General features: G+C 56.1%; 2 non-coding genes and 1 pseudogene across 2 annotated transcripts; all 3 read left to right on the top strand.

Moving 5' to 3' along the window:
• The first annotated feature begins 3416 nt into the window (after positions 1-3416).
• On the top strand, positions 3417-5325 carry LOC124774233. Its single transcript, XR_007015222.1, has one exon. It is a non-coding gene; the product is annotated as a small subunit ribosomal RNA (ribosomal RNA).
• Positions 5326-5677: 352 nt separating this feature from the next.
• Positions 5678-5832, top strand: LOC124774054. The gene has a single exon (XR_007015049.1). It is a non-coding gene; the product is annotated as a 5.8S ribosomal RNA (ribosomal RNA).
• A 188-nt stretch (positions 5833-6020) lies between these two features.
• The window catches only part of LOC124774405, a 4800-nt pseudogene continuing 3320 nt past the window's right edge, over positions 6021-7500 (top strand).

The following is a 7500-nucleotide window of genomic DNA, read 5'->3' as shown; positions in this document are numbered from 1 at the left end:
GCCAGACACTCTGATCACGCACCACTCTCTGCTTCTAACAGGCGCACATACAATATGTAAGCACCAGCATGGAACAACATCCAGTGCATCTTCTCCGCCACATTACACAATCCACACTATCACAACCAGACCAGGAGGTCCATGCGGAAAATACAATATCCCAGCCTTTCGACATCCACCATTGCGCAGACCAGGCACCAACACCCACACATGTCCTATACAACGGTGCACCCAACATCACAATAGTACCTCCTGTCACAGCGCACAAACAATGACATGAGTCAAAGACACAGGTCTCACACAAGCATAGAATTGGAGCGCCGCCTCTAATAAGCCAAAGGTGCATCCTGACGTGACAAATCTGATCATGTCACAAGCATTCACTTACTATAATCACTATCAACGAACCTGCCGCCCCCGCCCCCCCCCCCTACACCTTTCCTTACAACAACGTGTAACCTAACCTAACCTAACCTAACCTATGTTGTACCTTAACCTAACCTATGTTGTACCTTAACCTAACCTATGTTGTACCTTAACCTAACCTATGTTGTACCTTAACCTAACCTATGTTGTACCTTAACCTAACCTATGTTGTACCTTAACCTAACCCATGTTGTACCTTAACCTAACCCATGTTGTACCTTAACCTAACCCATGTTGTGCCTTAACCTAACCCATGTTGTGCCTTAACCTAACCCATGTTGTGCCTTAACGTAACCCATGTTGTGCCTTAACGTAACCCATGTTGTGCCTTAACCTAACCCACGTTGTGCCTTAACGTAACCCACGTTGTGCCTTAACGTAACCCACGTTGTGCCTTAACGTAACCCACGTTGTGCCTTAACGTAACCCACGTTGTGCCTTAACGTAACCCACGTTGTGCCTTAACGTAACCCACGTTGTGCCTTAACGTAACCCACGTTGTGCCTTAACGTAACCCACGTTGTGCCTTAACGTAACCCACGTTGTGCCTTAACGTAACCCACGTTGTGCCTTAACGTAACCCACGTTGTGCCTTAACGTAACCCACGTTGTGCCTTAACCTAACCCACGTTGTCCCCTAACCTAACCCACGTTGTCCCCTAACCTAACCCACGTTGTCCCCTAACCTAACCCATGTTGTCCCCTAACCTAACCCATGTTGTCCCCTAACCTAACCCATGTTGTCCCCTAACCTAACCCATGTTGTCCCCTAACCTAACCCATGTTGTCCCCTAACCTAACCCATGTTGTCCCCTAACCTAACCCATGTTGTCCCCTAACCTAACCCATGTTGTCCCCTAACCTAACCCATGTTGTGCCCTAACGTAACCCACGTTGTGCCCTAACGTAACCCACGTTGTGCCTTAACGTAACCCACGTTGTGCCTTAACGTAACCCACGTTGTGCCTTAACGTAACCCACGTTGTGCCTTAACGTAACCCACGTTGTGCCTTAACGTAACCCACGTTGTGCCTTAACGTCACCCACGTTGTGCCTTAACGTAACCCACGTTGTGCCTTAACGTAACCCACGTTGTGCCTTAACGTAACCCACGTTGTGCCTTAACGTAACCCACGTTGTGCCTTAACGTAACCCACGTTGTCCGCTAACGTAACCCACGTTGTCGCCTAAACCTGCTCTGTAATTGTTATACGACTCGTTCAATTAGTGTAGTGTTGCCCACCCGCAACCCTCGCAATATAGTTCGCTACTCGCACTGCCCGCTCCCCTGTGTATCGCTTCATGTTAAACACCTTGCAAGTCTTGCTGACTTTCCACATGCTCCTGCTGTACACTGTTATGTGGATGGCAGCAGGACGTACATGCCGCCCCCCCCCCCACCCCTCCCCACGTCCCCACCTTGCCCCCTGCCTTCGCAAGCTGGTTGGTGAGAAGTTTGCATGTTCAATGCCCTTCGCATGCGACGTACTCAGGCTACGTTGTGGTGCGGCCTGTGTCAACTGTCCGCTGATGTCGTACGCATAAACCACAATCTGTACTGCACATTCGTCCTTATGTACTGAATGATACATCGTGGCACATGTGTGACCGTACAACGACTGCGCCCAAAAACGGCGGACCATACAGTGCAAATATTGTGCACGCAGCTACGTGTCGTCTCCCTATGAGAGCTGGATTGCAGTGTGGTACGCCATAGAGACGTGTGGGAGGAACGGACGCCGTGGATGGCGATCAGCATGAGCTGTGTGTTGATGTATTCGGACCTAGTCGTCTCTCCTCAAACACCGTGATAGCATGGTGCACCGCGTTCCATATCTGCGACATGCTACAGAGGCCGGTTGACAGTCGTTCGAGCAATGGACATCGCATACGTACGGGGGCCACCTTCCACGTATTGTCTAGGCGTGCACATTTTGTTGCGTGTATGTGGGCAGACGTAGTGTGGCGTGACACCTGACACAGGCATGCAATAATCGTTGAAGTTGCTAATGGCGATGGACGCCTACGTTTGCTGGTGAAGTTACGCAAATGAAGAAATGGTAACCCGTTGTGGTGCGGTTGTTCTCGCTAGGGGTGAATCGGTGATGGCGACGATAGGTTGAGGTACTAACCGGTTGTTCCAGCGATACCCACCATGCCGATGAAACTGAACGGCATCTGGGTGTGAAGCGATACGCGGCGGTGGCTGGGTGGGACCGTCCCCGGCCGGTGAGGGGGCGCCTCCCGGCGTGCTGGCCGCGCGGTGCGTGGGCGCACGCGCTACAGCCGGCTGGTGGGGGCGGCCAGTGGCAGGCGCGCCGGCCGACGGACGCGGCAGGCGTCGCAGCTGCGCGCCGGCGCACCCTGCGCGCGGCGCCGTGCGGCCAAAGTAGGTCCTCGCGGGCCCGGTGCGAAGCGCGGTGGACATCTTCAGTGTGCTGGTCCGATTGAGGACTGTGTGCGTTGAGGATGCGCCGCCGCCCGGCGCTCGGCGCCGCGACGCCGTCTGCTGCTCGGTCGCCCCAGCGGTTCTCGCTGGTGGTTTGTATCGCAGCTGTGCGGATGTGTTGGCGCGTGCGCTGTGCTGGGAGAGTTCGCTTCGGCACCCAAGTGGGGCTTTTGTCCTTCTGTGGCGCTGGCGTTGGAGCTGCCGGTCACCGTAGGTGGCGCGTGTTGTCTCCCGCCGGCAATGCCACGACAGCACGCTCCCGGGCCTCTGTCGGCAGCGGCAAGCTCAGTTGGGAGCACGGGTGGTCGCACCGAAAGCGTCTACTCGCCTAACTCCGGGCGATTGCGCCTCTCTCGAACCCGACCAAGTACTTGGGACGGCGCTGCGCGCCGCCGGGACCTGAGAGGGTTTCGAGGTGTATTGTGCAGGGGAGCTCAGCCTCCTCCTGTTTGCAGAATGATTGAGCGGACGCTTGCGTGTTCGCGCGGGCCCCCGGGACACACTCCCGGGCGGCCGGCTGCTCAGCTCTAGTTGACGCAGCTCCCTGGTTGATCCTGCCAGTAGTCATATGCTTGTCTCAAAGATTAAGCCATGCATGTCTCAGTACAAGCCGCATTAAGGTGAAACCGCGAATGGCTCATTAAATCAGTTATGGTTCCTTAGATCGTACCCACGTTACTTGGATAACTGTGGTAATTCTAGAGCTAATACATGCAAACAGAGTCCCGACCAGAGATGGAAGGGACGCTTTTATTAGATCAAAACCAATCGGTCGGCTCGTCCGGTCCGTTTGCCTTGGTGACTCTGAATAACTTTGGGCTGATCGCACGGTCCTCGTACCGGCGACGCATCTTTCAAATGTCTGCCTTATCAACTGTCGATGGTAGGTTCTGCGCCTACCATGGTTGTAACGGGTAACGGGGAATCAGGGTTCGATTCCGGAGAGGGAGCCTGAGAAACGGCTACCACATCCAAGGAAGGCAGCAGGCGCGCAAATTACCCACTCCCGGCACGGGGAGGTAGTGACGAAAAATAACGATACGGGACTCATCCGAGGCCCCGTAATCGGAATGAGTACACTTTAAATCCTTTAACGAGTATCTATTGGAGGGCAAGTCTGGTGCCAGCAGCCGCGGTAATTCCAGCTCCAATAGCGTATATTAAAGTTGTTGCGGTTAAAAAGCTCGTAGTTGGATTTGTGTCCCACGCTGTTGGTTCACCGCCCGTCGGTGTTTAACTGGCATGTATCGTGGGACGTCCTGCCGGTGGGGCGAGCCGAAGGCGTGCGACCGCCCCGTGCGTGCTCGTGCGTCCCGAGGCGGACCCCGTTGAAATCCTACCAGGGTGCTCTTTATTGAGTGTCTCGGTGGGCCGGCACGTTTACTTTGAACAAATTAGAGTGCTTAAAGCAGGCAAGCCCGCCTGAATACTGTGTGCATGGAATAATGGAATAGGACCTCGGTTCTATTTTGTTGGTTTTCGGAACCCGAGGTAATGATTAATAGGGACAGGCGGGGGCATTCGTATTGCGACGTTAGAGGTGAAATTCTTGGATCGTCGCAAGACGAACAGAAGCGAAAGCATTTGCCAAGTATGTTTTCATTAATCAAGAACGAAAGTTAGAGGTTCGAAGGCGATCAGATACCGCCCTAGTTCTAACCATAAACGATACCAGCCAGCGATCCGCCGCAGTTCCTCCGATGACTCGGCGGGCAGCCTCCGGGAAACCAAAGCTTTTGGGTTCCGGGGGAAGTATGGTTGCAAAGCTGAAACTTAAAGGAATTGACGGAAGGGCACCACCAGGAGTGGAGCCTGCGGCTTAATTTGACTCAACACGGGAAACCTCACCAGGCCCGGACACCGGAAGGATTGACAGATTGATAGCTCTTTCTTGATTCGGTGGGTGGTGGTGCATGGCCGTTCTTAGTTGGTGGAGCGATTTGTCTGGTTAATTCCGATAACGAACGAGACTCTAGCCTGCTAACTAGTCGCGTGACATCCTTCGTGCTGTCAGCGATTACTTTTCTTCTTAGAGGGACAGGCGGCTTCTAGCCGCACGAGATTGAGCAATAACAGGTCTGTGATGCCCTTAGATGTTCTGGGCCGCACGCGCGCTACACTGAAGGAATCAGCGTGTCTTCCTAGGCCGAAAGGTCGGGGTAACCCGCTGAACCTCCTTCGTGCTAGGGATTGGGGCTTGCAATTGTTCCCCATGAACGAGGAATTCCCAGTAAGCGCGAGTCATAAGCTCGCGTTGATTACGTCCCTGCCCTTTGTACACACCGCCCGTCGCTACTACCGATTGAATGATTTAGTGAGGTCTTCGGACTGGTACGCGGCATTGACTCTGTCGTTGCCGATGCTACCGGAAAGATGACCAAACTTGATCATTTAGAGGAAGTAAAAGTCGTAACAAGGTTTCCGTAGGTGAACCTGCGGAAGGATCATTACCGACTAGACTGCATGTCTTTCGATGTGCGTGTCGTGTCGCGCAACACGCTACCTGTACGGCTCGCCGTAGCCGTGCGCCGCGTGCGGAACCACGCGTGCCTCTCAAAACTAGCGGCAATGTTGTGTGGTACGAGCGCTGAAGCGCTGGAGCGGCTGGCCTGCGGCACCTGGCGCCTGGCGCCGGTTTTGAATGACTTTCGCCCGAGTGCCTGTCCGCTCCGGTGTGGAGCCGTACGACGCCCGTCGGCCGTGAGGCCGTTGGACACAGAACGCTGGAACAGGGGCCGCCACACGCCTCACTCCCGCCTATGCGACCGTCTCGAAAGAGACGGCGGAAACTTGAGAAAAGATCACCCAGGACGGTGGATCACTCGGCTCGTGGGTCGATGAAGAACGCAGCAAATTGCGCGTCGACATGTGAACTGCAGGACACATGAACATCGACGTTTCGAACGCACATTGCGGTCCATGGATTCCGTTCCCGGGCCACGTCTGGCTGAGGGTCGGCTACGTATACTGAAGCGCGCGGCGTTTGCCCCGCTTCGCAGACCTGGGAGTGTCGCGGCCGCCTGTGGGGCCGGCCGCGTCTCCTCAAACGTGCGATGCGCGCCCGTCGCCTGGCGGTTCGCATACCGGTACTTTCTCGGTAGCGTGCACAGCCGGCTGGCGGTGTGGCGTGCGACACCTCGTACAACGACCTCAGAGCAGGCGAGACTACCCGCTGAATTTAAGCATATTACTAAGCGGAGGAAAAGAAACTAACAAGGATTCCCCCAGTAGCGGCGAGCGAACAGGGAAGAGTCCAGCACCGAACCCCGCAGGCTGCCGCCTGTCGTGGCATGTGGTGTTTGGGAGGGTCCACTACCCCGACGCCTCGCGCCGAGCCCAAGTCCAACTTGAATGAGGCCACGGCCCGTAGAGGGTGCCAGGCCCGTAGCGGCCGGTGCGAGCGTCGGCGGGACCTCTCCTTCGAGTCGGGTTGCTTGAGAGTGCAGCTCCAAGTGGGTGGTAAACTCCATCTGAGACTAAATATGACCACGAGACCGATAGCGAACAAGTACCGTGAGGGAAAGTTGAAAAGAACTTTGAAGAGAGAGTTCAAAAGTACGTGAAACCGTTCTGGGGTAAACGTGAGAAGTCCGAAAGGTCGAACGGGTGAGATTCACGCCCATCCGGCCACTGGCCTCCGCCCTCGGCAGATGGGGCCGGCCGCCCGCGCGGAGCAATCCGCGGCGGGGTCGTGTCCGGTTGCCTTTCCACTCGCCGCGGGGTGGGGCCGTTCCGGTGTGCGGTGGGCCGCACTTCTCCCCTAGTAGGACGTCGCGACCCGCTGGGTGCCGGCCTACGGCCCGGGTGCGCAGCCTGTCCTTCCGCGGGCCTCGGTTCGCGTCTGTTGGGCAGAGCCCCGGTGTCCTGGCTGGCTGCCCGGCGGTATATCTGGAGGAGTCGATTCGCCCCTTTGGGCGCTCGGGCTCCCGGCAAGCGCGCGCGGTTCTTCCCGGATGACGGACCTACCTGGCCCGGCCCCGGACCCGCGCCGCTGTTGGCTCGGGATGCTCTCGGGCGGAATAATCGCTCCCGTCAGCGGCGCTTCAGCTTTGGACAATTTCACGACCCGTCTTGAAACACGGACCAAAGAGTCTAACATGTGCGCGAGTCATTGGGCTGTACGAAACCTAAAGGCGTAATGAAAGTGAAGGTCTCGCCTTGCGCGGGCCGAGGGAGGATGGGGCTTCCCCGCCCTTCACGGGGCGGCGGCCTCCGCACTCCCGGGGCGTCTCGTCCTCATTGCGAGGTGAGGCGCACCTAGAGCGTACACGTTGGGACCCGAAAGATGGTGAACTATGCCTGGCCAGGACGAAGTCAGGGGAAACCCTGATGGAGGTCCGTAGCGATTCTGACGTGCAAATCGATCGTCGGAGCTGGGTATAGGGGCGAAAGACTAATCGAACCATCTAGTAGCTGGTTCCCTCCGAAGTTTCCCTCAGGATAGCTGGTGCTCGTACGAGTCTCATCCGGTAAAGCGAATGATTAGAGGCCTTGGGGCCGAAACGACCTCAACCTATTCTCAAACTTTAAATGGGTGAGATCTCCGGCTTGCTTGATATGCTGAAGCCGCGAGCAAACGACTCGGATCGGAGTGCCAAGTGGGCCACTTTTGGTAAGCAGAACTG

The sequence above is a fragment of the Schistocerca piceifrons genome, unplaced genomic scaffold (genome assembly GCF_021461385.2).
Source record: "Schistocerca piceifrons isolate TAMUIC-IGC-003096 unplaced genomic scaffold, iqSchPice1.1 HiC_scaffold_961, whole genome shotgun sequence".
Classification (NCBI taxonomy): domain Eukaryota; kingdom Metazoa; phylum Arthropoda; class Insecta; order Orthoptera; family Acrididae; genus Schistocerca; species Schistocerca piceifrons.
The sequence above is the reverse complement of the archived record's forward strand: the minus strand, read 5'-3'. Positions and strand labels throughout refer to the sequence as shown.